Source organism: Myodes glareolus, chromosome X, assembly GCF_982192425.1.
Source record: "Myodes glareolus chromosome X, mMyoGla1.1, whole genome shotgun sequence".
Taxonomy (NCBI): Eukaryota; Metazoa; Chordata; class Mammalia; order Rodentia; family Cricetidae; genus Myodes; species Myodes glareolus.
Window position 1 is genome coordinate 14452125 of NC_142053.1, and position 13714 is coordinate 14465838.

General features: G+C 39.3%; 1 long non-coding RNA gene across 2 annotated transcripts in view; it reads right to left on the reverse strand.

The window, feature by feature from the left end:
• LOC125415450 (uncharacterized) overlaps positions 1-13714 on the reverse strand; it is a 48786-nt gene that overhangs the window by 7578 nt on the left and 27494 nt on the right. The gene's annotated exons all lie outside the window — the stretch shown is intronic.

Below are 13714 nucleotides of genomic sequence, written 5' to 3' on the forward strand. Positions count from 1 at the left end.
ACCTTGGTTGATACAGATTCATAGGGCTGTGTGTTTTCACATAAGCCTCTCTGAAGGGCAGTATGTATTCTACTGAAGGAACTCTTCCTGCCTGGTGACTTGATATGCACAATTCACACTTTCATTTTCCTTTGAGTTTTTGGATGCTAGACTAATTTTTAATCAACATTTGACGTAAACCTACCTGTAAAATATTTCTCAAGTTTATTCTCAGGATGAGAGTCAACAAATCAGAAATATCACTTAACTCCATCTCTTCAAACCGTCCATGACATAAACATTTTATCCAATGGTACATTTGTCAATTTCTTCTATAACTGGAGGAAGACACTCAGAATCAGCAATAAACTCAGTCTGAAACTTCTGCCAGATTCCACTGGCGGCTGAAATTTTTAACTTCTCTTACTTATTCTCCTCCTGTTGTTGGGACGAGTGAAGAAAACTCTCTGAGCTACTTTCATAGAGCTGAGTAGAGCACATCATGAACAATGTGGGGACTGAAGGAAAAGAGCTGTTGTTCGGAAGATGAACATGATTTGCATCCAAGGACCAATAGTCACTATCATACTTTTTCCAGTGGTGACATTTCCCCAAGTCAACTATACTCAAGTCAGTATCATTCTCATGTAAGTACTGATTAACCTCAGTAGACTATGCACTGAAGGGCAATTCACAAAGAGTTTCTCAGTTCCCCTTCCTTGGTGGTTCTCATTCATGTAGACATAAACGAGTGACTGATAGTCTCTTTTAAAAGAGCAAGTATTTTGGAATTTGAAGTGACCAGAGTTTAAGAAGGATATTACCAGAAACATTGGAACAAAGTGTAATTTTGACAGTACCCTTTCTAGACTTGAGGATACTGATCGTTTTCTTCTTCTTGGCGATAAACACTCAAGTTGGCATTGGCTTATAGATGAAGAGCAGCACTTCATCTGTATTGTTCAGGCAAACTGCCATCTCTTATATCCATGTTGTCACTTTCAGGGTGCTTGGCAACAACTTCATGACCTGCTTTCTCTGTCTGCCACCTTTTCCCATGCAGTCCTAATGTTTCTTAGTTTTATCTGACCACCCATTCCTTGAAATGAATAGTCTAAAATTTTATCTAGATATGAAGGTAAATTTGGATTCAGGGATGTTCATCAACAGTTTATGCGAATGGAAAGAGGACCGTTCAACCTCCATTTTAGAAGTTACAAACATAAATAAATTTCTATTTTTTCTGTTTCAGGATTTCATGTTATTTGTAATTTTTCTAGGGATTCCAGTCTGTCGTTCAATACACTTGCCCTGACCTTACCCATTTTTCTTTACTTCACAAGCCTGAGATTCAAAAACAACAAATATTGCCATACAGAGGTTTCGCTTTTGTCATTATCAAACATTTTAAAACACTCATTTAGTTTGCTCTCAACATCATCTTTCTTGCCCTGTTTAATCTTCGTGCTTTTCCGTCATCCATATTTTTGGGGTTTTTGCTTGGAAGTCACCTCATCCTGACTTATACAAATTTACAGTGATACAAGAGTGAAACTGCGGTGCCATAGGCTAACAGCCATTTCTTGGAAGAATACTGCAGAAATAATATATATGTATATATATGTTGTCAATAGTTTATGAGAAAATGTAAAATTCATGCAGCTGGTGGGTGGTTATTCACTGCACTACTACATTTCCTTGTACGTTTGAAAATATGTTTGTGAAATAATTTTATGTTTCTTGACTACATTTTTGGTAATAACACATATTAGTGGCTTATCATCTTAAATGAAAAAGTATAATCAGATAATCATTGGAGAGAAATCACTATGAAATCTTCACACAGTAATTAGATGGCTAATGCTACAGAAATCATTAGCCTGAACTGACAGTATAGCCCAATAGTAGAATACTCATACTCACTCATTTAGCCTGAATTCTACCTCCAACACTTCTCTCTCTCTCTCTCTCTCTCTCTCTCTCTCTCTCTCTCTCTCTCTCTCTCTCTCTCTCCCAACCTTCCCACCTCCTCTCTCTTATCAAAGGTAAAAGATTCAATACTCAAGCCTTAACCAGAAACTTGCTTGTTTGAACATGAGAAGAGTTCAACTTCTTTTCATGTAATAACAGTACAGTAATAACAACTGCTTTCTATGTTCCATGGCAGAGACTTATAAAAGAAGGTAAGCTGAGTGTGTAGGATGAAGGATTAGTAGATATTGAACTATATCACTGGGTAAGACTCCATTCAACCAGTTTTTAAATGATACAATATACTTTTATACATCAAAAGATTCACTTCCTATTGGAGTTTCATCTCTGTCCTGGCAAAGAAAATCTAAGTATTGTTAAGATGCTGAAGTTGTCAGCATGAAGACTAAGTGCTTTGAAATAAACTTCATGTTACCATATTTCTGTACTAAAAGCGCCACTACAAAGAGCCTGGAAGTTGTTAGGATGCTAAGAAATAAGGGTGTAATCAAGTACACTTGTTCTCAAGGCAAGTTCCCCAAGCTCATTGAAATTGACAAGGCTAAAAGCTTAAAGCCATTCTTATGAGAACAAGAACCCTGGCGCCCTGGGAAGGAGGACTCTTGACTGGCTGTTTTCTTTTGACAGGAGTTAGAGCTCAGACAGGCAAGAGAATAGCAGGGTTTTTTTCTCTAGAGACTTGAAGAAAGAACAAGGACTACTTTTTAAATACCACACCCTGTGAGGATTTGCATGAACAAATAGGACCAAGTTAATTGCTGCTGCTGTAATGAAAGAACATTGGCGGTTAAGGAATTTGCTTTTCTATAACTACTCAGCTCTCAATTTCCCTTTCAGAAGTCTTAAAACCCTACAAACATTTAATTAGTGGATTTAAAAACCATAAGCCTTCGTGGTTTTTTAACATTTTAAACTATAATACCCAGAAGTATAACTCACTATGAGGCTTCCATAAGGGATCTTATTTTTCTCAAAATTAGTGATGTATTAGTAGTTAGTGCACTACTAATAATAAAGATACCATCCAGCTGAGTTTTGAAACCAGAGTAGCCCCTTTAAAATGGGGTTTAAAACCCATATTTCATTTTAAAAAACCTCTCTGCACCTCTATGTCATACTGAGCCTCATCCTATACTCCCTGTCTGATAGTTCCTGGCCATTTCCAAGACTCAACATTAATGAACTCTTCCTTTTTTCCTTTATCAACATTTCTGCTAGGAAAAGAAGATTGCTACTACTCCTCAGAAGCCTTGTTGCTACCACCTAGCAGACCTCCTGCAAACAGGCAAAGGAGGAGATGGGACAACTAGATGTTGACCATGAAGGTGAAAGAGGAGGAGTAGGAGCAGCAGCAGCAGCAGCAGCAGCAGCAGCAAGCACTGCTGAAGCAGCTGGAGCAGCAGCCGCAGCAGGAGAAGCAGCAGGGATGCTGAGGAGAGCTATACACATTTTCTATAGCAAATGCTATTACTTGTTTATGCTCTCCTGTTCTTGTCACTGCTTTTGTTAGCTAAGCTAACACCACTTGAACAACACCTTCTCTACAGAGGCCCCTGACCACATGGCCGCTGGTCAACAAATAGCAATCCCAAACTTAACGGGTATAAGCACTCTACAACAACACTAGCTGTTCCTGAACCAGTTAGTTGGGGAGAGGGTCCCAGAAGACCACTGTTGTTGAAATGATATTCGTCCTGGGCAGAGGGAAAGCCTTTAAAAGAGAAAGATGAAGTGTGAAGAATGTCAGAAGTACAGGCACACTACATTCTAAAGGAAGTCTCTATTTGCCTGTCAAGATGCCATAGCATGCCCATTTTTATTCTATAATGCCATTGCCTCAAAAAGCAGGTGAAGCCGAGCATTGGTGGCACACGCCTTTAATTCCAGCACTTGGGAGGCAGAGGCAGGCAGATCTCTGTGAGTTCAAGGCCAGCCTGGTCTACAAGAACTAGTTCCAGGACAGGCTCCAAAGTTACAGAGAAACCCTGTCTCAAAAAATGAAACAAAACAAAGCAAAACAAAAGCTCACGAAATAATAACAAGAGCTCTGAAAAATAGACACCACGGCTGCCTCCTATAGCTGTCAGCTGCCTAACAGTGAAACTGTCAGATGACATAGACACACTCTTAGGAGAGCCCCTTTAAATCCTGGCATAATGCCACACATATGTAATCCCAGCACTCAGGAGGCAAAGATAGCAGGAGAGTAAGTCTACATGAAGTCTGGATTGCATGGACTAAGTAAGCAGCCCGGACTATGCAGCGTACCCAGCAAGATCTTGTAATTCTCAACTGCTATAAACTAGTCTAATGCATTAAGCTCTTGGTTAAACTTTAAAGAATCTAGAGATGTGGCTCAGTGGTAAGAAGGACATACTGTTCTTGCACAGGACCCAGGTTCAAATACCAGCACCTATGTCAGGTGGGTCACAATTGCCTGTAACTCTAGATCCAGGGTGGTCTGATACCTCTGGTTTCTGGGCACACCTGTACTCAATGCATATACCACACACACACACACACACACACACACACACACACATACACACACACATATTAAAGCCTTAAAAATAATAAAAACAAAATCAAACAAAAAAGAACATACCTTGGCTGTTTAAAAATATTTACAAGATGGGTATGGTCACACATACCTGTAGTCTCAGCACAAGGGAAGAAAAGTCAGGAGTTCAAAGTTCAAGGCCATCTTCACCTACAATGTAATTTTGAGACCAGCCTGGGATACGTAATACCTGGTGTCAAACAAACAAACAAACAAAACCCACCACCACCACCACCACCAACAACAAAACAAAAAAGAAAAGAAAAATGTGTACCACCAATGTTATAACAATAAATGAAGTCATGCCAAAATAGAAAATGCAGAATAATGCCTGGATCCAATGCAGTCTATGGGTCTTTTCCATATGTTTCATGAAAATTGTACAAGTCATTTAGTATTGGAATAACATTCTACTAAATTTTCACATACTAACTAATTGTAATAAACAGATTTCAAAGTAACACTGTTCAGAACACCATATACCCTATGATTTTATTTACAGGATTGTACTCTAATTTTCAGTTTCACATTTTTAGTACTCAAGTCAGAGTGCATTTAATATTATCCTTTCCTGGGGTGCCTGTGTGGTAATTCTCAGTCGTAAAGTATAAAAGTCACATGACTATTTACAGTCTACTCTTCATTCTTCCAAATAAATTAATAGAAATCTACACATTAAAGTGTAAATGTCATTCTTATAGGCATGACTCCTATTCATATTCAAAATAAATTAGAGGCATAAAGATAATATTGATTCCCACACTGCTTGGTTGCTCCTGCTATTTCAAAATTTGATAATAAAGACAGTTAAGAGACATCTTAGCTTTCCTACAATGGATCATTAAGAAAACAGACATCTGTAAGTTGTTACTAATAATTTACTTTTTAAATTAAAATGCCATGCAACGCCAACTCATATGTTCTTGTTTCTCTGAAATATCTCTTTAAAAAAGCAAGAGTCAGGGAGGGGAGCAGAGAAAAATGTAGAGCTCAATTTAAAAAAAAAATCAATTAAAAAAATCCATGAAGCAACAGTGCCCTCTGCTGTCCACACAGCGAAGAGCTGAACTTGGGCTGTAAAGCAGAAGCTGTGGTATACTGTGAGCCCTAGAAACACCCATAACAAATATTCATCAACTTACTTCCCCTTTAAGTCTAAGTAGAATATTGACTTAAAAGCTCCTCCAGCAAAGGAAGACAAGGTCATTCTGGCATGCCAAAACTTGGACAAGTGATCCAGAAAATTCCATTCTCTTCCTTTTAGAGGGCTGGCCACACCCAAAGCTTCTTCCAGAAATTTCTTTTTAAAAGATAAACTACACATTGATTTCCACATCTTTTCCATTTCTGCTTCCTAGTTTTACGACTTTTTGCTGGCCACACAAGACAAAAGCTCACCTAAAATGCCACTATGTCATAGCCCAGTCATGGGCTACTTAACAATCACGACTTCACAACAAATAAAACTTGCATACAATGGCTCCCTTGCATATTAAGAATCGAAAGCCTTCTTTTCATAAGACCTAGCTTAGTGTCACAGCATGTACTGGGAGAATTAAATGTAGTATGATGAGTAAGATGCAGTGTAAATTAATATACGATACATCAGAAGGTGCTTGGATAGCAAATTCAGATGGTGTTAGCCTTAGTAATTGCTTGTTTTATTGTGGACTACACAGATGCCATGCTTCCTAAACAGAGGCATGGTATTTTTCTCAGAAACTCTAAAGGGATTCTTGACTATTTGCAGCTCCTTTAAATCAGTGGCTCTCAACTTTCCTATGCTGCAACCCTTGAAATGCAGTTCCTCAAGCTGTAGTGAACCCAACCATGAAATTATTTTGTTGCTACTTCATAACTAATTTTGCTACTGTTATGAAATATAAATTATGAAATATAAATACCTAATATGTAACTCCCGTGAAAGAGTCAGTTGACCCTCTCCATACGATCTCAACCCACAGGTTGAGAACCACGGCTTTAAAGTTTCTGCATTCTCTCCAAATTTAGAATGGCTCCCTAAACCCTGACTAAGGGAGCACAATTCCCCCACCCCGCACCCATTTCTGTGAGATGTGGGAAGTGGCAAAGATGAACTTTGATTGCACAAGCTCCTGCAATCTCCATATTGTCCCTTGTTCACTCCCAGAAAGCAAAGCTGTCCTTGAGACACAAAACCTTCAGCTGTTGAGGGAAAACACCACGAAAATCAGACTCCTAGCAAAGGAAGATAAAAGACACATCTGCCATCTACCGACGACACCGCACATATGGGTTAGGGCTCCCTTTGAATTTGGATCACAAAACCCATCATTAGAGTGACACCAGATCATAAAATGCAGGATCAGACTCTTTCCATAATACTTCATGTAATTTTTGTCATTGATTTTGAATTTTAAAGAATTGGTATGGAGAAATCTGATTCCTTAAATTTTGTGCCTGAAGTTAAGTGCCTCACTATATTTGCCCCAAGTCAGGCTCTCCAGGGATTTAAATGAAACTAATTTAAAATTAGGTTCAAGATTTTGCAACTAGAAAACCAATAGACATCTGCGCAGCTGAAGCCAGATACGGAGACCAGCTCTGAAGAGAGGAGGAAGCTCACATCCCAGGCTCCTAATCTGTATCAAGCCTCCAAGGAAACCAGTCGCTAAAGAGGCATCTCAAAGAAATGTATGCTTCCCTAGTTGGACTGTTAACACGGGGTCCTACTTTAACCACCCTGGGAAAGATCTGTTCCCCTCAGGAAGGTACATGATGCTGACGCAGTACCTCAGTACCGTTCACTGCCACCTTCATCAGCTCTCTGCTTCTGGAAACAATTGCCCTCAGGCTTGGCACCCCCCTCCCCACCCTCCCGAGCCTCCACCAGCACTCCTGTCTGTCTGCTGCAGCTCAGCTCACCTCTCTCTGTTCTAGACAGGTTGGACCAGCTCACTTCCTGCTAGGGTGAAGGGACCACTATGTGTTGTCACTTCCCACTTATGATCCAGTTTGGAGTATGCGCAGACATTTTCACCACTATCTTCATCAGCACCATCTTCACCTCCTGGAAAAGTCCCAGGCAATCATTCCGGATTAACTCTATCAGGGCTGATGAGATAGGCAATCCCCAGAGGATTTGTTCATTTGTCAAAGATGGTAACAGACTATAGGGGAATGGCAGGGAATATATCAGATTAAAATAGGATTAAGCATGCAATGCCTTTAGTAAAGTGACATGGTAGCTTAAATAGGGGTCAAGATTCAGTGTCCGTGGTGAATCCTAATGGGTGCACATATAAAGAAACACACTAACTCAGGTCCGGCCAATCACTGCCATGCAACTTATAACTTTCATCAAGAGGTGTGAAGAGAGTTTAGAGAAAGGCAGTTTTTCTAAGACGAAGTGGCCTGAGCACACTGCCCTATGCAACACTGGTTTGACAGGTCTGGATTTGCTGTCACCACCCAATCTCCTTGTAAGACCTCCGATTTCTCAGAAATTCTTTACAAGGAAAAAAAGAACAAATGCCTGCCACAGGCAATTTTGAGTTTATTAAACAGTATTTAATAAGACTTGTCCAACCAAGCATAACAGCCCATAATACTCACTCCTAGAAAATAGATCTGAAACACCAATGCTTATGTCATACATGTAAAAGTGCATGATCGTGCCCAGGAATAGAGTTCAAATGAGACTTGTGTATGCAAGTTTGAGGCGCTGTGTGCCATCTCGAACAGAAAAAAAATAAAAAAATAAAAACTCTGACCTGAAAGCAATCATGGCATGAATGATGCATATTTCCTCCACATTCTCAACACATATTTTGCTTGAGGAGTCTGCCTTCAGACCTTCTGATATTTGAAGGCTTTAATAACAGAGGATTAAGCAAAGCCCATAAGCACAAGAACAAATGTCAGACTTAGCAAAGAAAAATTCAGGTCACCCAGTTAAAATTGCATCTCAGGTAAACAGCTAATGCTTTAAAAAATTGCAGTAGTGCTCCGTAATCTGCAAGGTTTTAGTTACCCACAAGAACCATGGCTTGACATTATTAAGCAGAAAAATTCCAGAAATAAGCAAATCAGAAATTTTTAAATTTTGTACTGTTCTCAATAACATGGCAAGACCCCATGCCTTCCTGTTCCAACCCACCCAGAGCACGGAGGAGCCATCCCTCTGTTAATTCATTCCATTTCATTCCATTGCCAGACTGACTGTCCCAGTATAGCAGTGCTGAAGAAAAACAACAACAACAACAACAACAAAAAAAAAAACCTTCCAACACCAAACCAAAGGTATGAAAAGGACCTTTCAAGGGAGAGTTAAAGTTGGGTGTGTTGAGGAGGTTGCTAATATTCCCAGTTAGAATAAGTTCATAAATGAAATTGTGAAATCAAAAGCAATTTATTTATGATGATTTTAGGGAAATAGATGGAATTGGACTCAGTCACTTTAAGTGAAACAGGCCAGTTCCACAAAGATCAACATCATCTGTTTCCTCTCACCTGTGGAACCTAGGGGAAATGACATGAATGTGAATCAAGGACCATTAGGGTTGTGGACAGGGGCGAGATACTGGGGTTGTAGAAGGGATGAACGTGATCGAAATTCACAAAATGCATATAGGAAATGTATAATGCAACAATACAACTCAAAATTACTTACAATACAGAATCTTTGCTAGTTCTGTTGACATACCATGAATTGTAAAAAGGACAGCCGCCATGTACGATAATTGCTTAAATAAACAATTATTTTGTGTACATATGGGAAAAATCCTAGCACTCACAGAAGCCCCTCCTGTTTGTGGTTTCAAACATCCAATAGGGGAACTCTTAGAATAGGGGATCTCTTAGAATGTATCCCCTACGGTGAGGAGGGACTAATGGATCAGAACAATCTAAGCAAGCTCTTAAACTATTTTTTCTCATTTAACAGAAATTCAAAATTAATTGGGTATAGTTTCTTCTATCAACTCAATGAACTACAAAAATTACTTGAGATTATTTTTTGTAGTCTTAAACTAGGCAATAATAGAAATAGACAAAAAATGCCAAGTGGACATTTAGTAATTTATATGTGTAAAACATATCAATGCAGTAATATATTTATTATGAAAGTTGTAAATATATGTACAGGAATATTAATGAAAGGGACTAAGAATCTGATAGCTAAAATTTTTGAGTCTTTAACATTAATCTACAGGTCTGAAAAATGCTGTCCATTAAACAGCCTTGGACACAGTTTTGTGATTTTTCGCAAATAATAATTTTACACTTTAAAATGAACATTTAAAAAAACAGTATTTTGTGACCAGTGAAAATTATGCAAAATTTAACTTTGGTGTCAACAAATAAACAGTGGGAATTCAACCACGCCTATTTTCTTATTACTTCTGATTAGGGGTGGGATGGGCAGGGATATGGGTGCGGGATATGGCGGCGGAGTTGAATTGCTTAACCAGAGACTGTGACCTGTACAGCCACAAATACTTACCAGCTGACCTTTATCAGAAGTGGTTTCTCAACCCCAGACACTGATAAAGTCATTTCCTGTGAAATGGTGTTACAAATAATCCTTAAATGTGTGTGTCAGCTTCAATTCTGTGTGAACTACATCCTTCCTTATTTGCAGTAAGTATTTGCTTAACTCTCAGTCACAATCTGATGAAAAAGATATGCTCTCATAGATACAGATTTTTTGCCAACTGCACACCAGCCGTGTTTGAACAAGATTTGTGCTCAACATTACCAGCTGTCTTTGCTTTCCCATGACTTCACTCTTTGTCCTTTGCTCCACGCACAAAGTAGAATGTTGCTGTGGTCTTTAGATCCCATACCCAGTCTGCATTTTACTAAGTGTCTCACCTGTCATCTAGTGGAGAGAGATGAGAGTATGCTATTTTCTTTATTCTGACAAACCAGAGGAGCTAGCTAGAAACTGTACGGCCTTCCACAATGTTGCTACTAACAGTGGCATCTTATGCTTGAGAGCTGCACTTCGTCATGGAAAAGAACATTTCCTAAAGCACAGTGTTTCCCTGACAACTACCTCAGCACAATGCTGTCAGCCAAACAGATCGTTCCCATATTAGCTAAGGAGGACACTGGGTCTGGACTAGTCGAGGTCATAAGGTCAGGCTCTAACCCAAGTGCCACGACTATACCCCCTCTCAGATTAGACTCTCTCCTTTCTTCTCCTTTGATTTTATGCTACGGAGGATTCTGAAAGTATTTGTGACAAATGCATCTATTCCAGAAAATCTCCACGGACAGTTTTTCTTAAGTAAACATGAACCATCAAAGCATTCCCTCCCGAGGGGGACAAAATCTAAAGGGGCAAACATTATTTTTCCTATGTAAGAATTTAATTAGTACTCATCAAAACAAGGTTAGTTTCAGTCATTTTTCTGATAGAAGATGTGTAACTTGGACAACGGATACTCAATGCTTAGCCCTTAGAGTATTGGAGACAACAGGGCGAACATCGGCCATATGTTATTTTTAAAGTCTTTTTGATTAAGAAAAATAATTTTTAAAAATAGAAAAATATTTTTTAAAAACAATATGATTCTGTACTTTGATTTTGTAAATACGATTTACAAAAAAGAAGTTTGTACAGAGCTTTGAGAGTATAAGACAAGGAGGACAAAAAGAAATCCATTTTTATGACTTAGAGTCTCAGAAAATTCCAGGGGCTTGTAGCAAATCTGCAAGGGGACTCCAGACCATGCTGTGATAAAGGCTCATTCGGGAAAGAAGGCTTGAGGCTCCTCCCTCTCTTCCTATGGCGCCTCTGCACCAGAAGATCACCTGTGTGCCTAGGCACTGACCGAGAATCAGAGTCAATTAAACAAATGGTGGGGAACATTACAGAAAGATGTGCATTTGTGATGTCATCCATTTGCTGGCCCCACAGTTTGGAACAGAATGTGCACCAAAGTGGAGGGCAGCTGCTACATGCAGTTGTATTTGAGTGTGTTCAAAAAAATCCACAGAGGTCAAATCAACAAAAGACAGTCATCAGAGCTCTGCAGATCATTGTTCCCAGGTTGCTCCTATTTCTTGTAAACAAGTTCTCTGCATGAATACTTCAAAATTACTTGCAAAAAAATTCCATTTCGTATGACATTTTCAGTTTGGAGACTGGAGAGATGACTCAGTAGGTAAAAGTGCTTTTTATGCCAGCCTAACAACCTGAGTTGGAGCCTCGAGATCACATTTAAAACTACTAAATAGGTAAATAAATACAATGAATGCCGTGTCATGCATCTGAAGTGCTACCACTCCCACAAGATGGGAGAGGAAAATAGCATTTTCCAGAAGTTGGTGGGCCAGCTACCTTGAAGCATGTAGTAGTGGAAGCAAGAGAGGCCCCACCTAAAACACAAAGTTAACAGGACAGAAGTGACACCTGAAAAGTGATTCATGGAACACACACATGTGTGTGCACACACACAGGGTGGGAATACACATATACACAGGAACCCACACACAAACTAAAATACAAACAAAGCTCTTATATCAACTTGAGAGTCGGAGTGAGTACCAGTATAAACTAATTTAATCCTGGACTTTGCACACAACCTTAATTTAAGCACAAATGAACCCTACTATTTATAAAGAGTGTTGACACAATTTGTGTCATGGGTGAAGAACGACCCTGGAACTTTCTAGCTTGGACTTGACCCTGGGCCCACCCCCCTATGCCCCATGTCTTGACTGCAAACACTCTTGATGAGTCGTTTCTTGATGTTAATGCTTGCATATTTATGTGGCTGTTGTATGCTCAGCTTTGGTATACCACATCAATTATACAGAGGATAGTATTGCTCATTTTTATAGTTTCCCAAGGCTCAGTCTTTGATCAGGCATATCAGGCCATCCCAAGTATATCCCTATAGGTTCACAGCATGGGAATTTCTTTAAATTTGTGGCATTTATAACAAGACGAATCCTGTTATTAATAATAACTACGTGTACTTTCAGAATATTCTCGTTAGGCAGCATTCTAAGGTATTTGTATATGTGGACTACACTACTATTGTTTCACACACACACACCCCAGTTTGACACAAAGCCTAAGGGTTTCTCAAGTTCTCACAGCTAGTATATGGTAAAGCAGCATATGAAGCCAGGTAATGCAGTACTGGAACAATGGATTTTAATTACTTCTGCCTCAAACACACAGCACTGACAGAAAAATAAACGATACATTTGTCCACACAGTCATTTATTCAGTGATACCCAGTTATCTGATCATCCTGGTATTTGTAATTTCTGTATCACAGATTTCTCAGCCTGTGTCATTGCCAAGTTGGCTCCATTCTACCTTCTCTGTAGCACTTGGCTCCATTCTACCTTCTCTGTAGCACTCTTCAGTAACCTAGAAGGTTTTCATTTATGAGTTCCTTCTGCTTTACTCATCCCCGTTGAATTTCAACTCAACTTATAAGGCACATCTCTAGCTTGATCTCTTCTCTAGTAAGTCTGTACCCGAGACCACAGTTGAAAAGCGATACACTTTCCCACATGACTATCTTAAGAATTTCTCTTAGGGCACTTAGCATACTTTATCTGTTATGGTAAATACTTATGTACACTGTAGTCTATAAACTCTGTTTCAACAATGACTCCTTTCTGGGTTTCCCAAAAAACAGTAACCCAAACCCTCTCAACACTTATCTCAGTTACATGCAATACTTAGTTAGTAGCATGAGGCTATGCCTTAACTAATGAAATGAATGCCCTTAAGGTGTTTTGTCTTTGACCCTTCAGCCTGGCATAGTCTTTTTCTTACAAGCTTAGAGAATGAGCAAGTGAATGAATGAATGAAAGAAAGAATGAATGAGTAATGTCATTCTTGAATGCCTCCAACTAGAAGTAATCCTTCTTTCTCTGAAAGCCAATAGCAATATACTCCTCCTTGTGATCCTTGTTTTCAAACATGTCTTAATTATCTGTAGACAAGTCGTAGACCTCCTGTCAAATAAGCTCCATAGTACTGACACCTGCCAGTATTCAAGGCTCACAAGTGAGTTCCACAAATATTTTATAAATAAAAGATTTGTCACAATGAATGTGGCTGCTTACTGGTTAAGGAGAGTGGTTAAGCTTCTCTGGCTAAGGAGAGTGCCGTGTGGTCAAAGGGATGTGGGCTCCAGAGTCTGCTGCGCTCTCCCACCCTGAGAAGCAGAC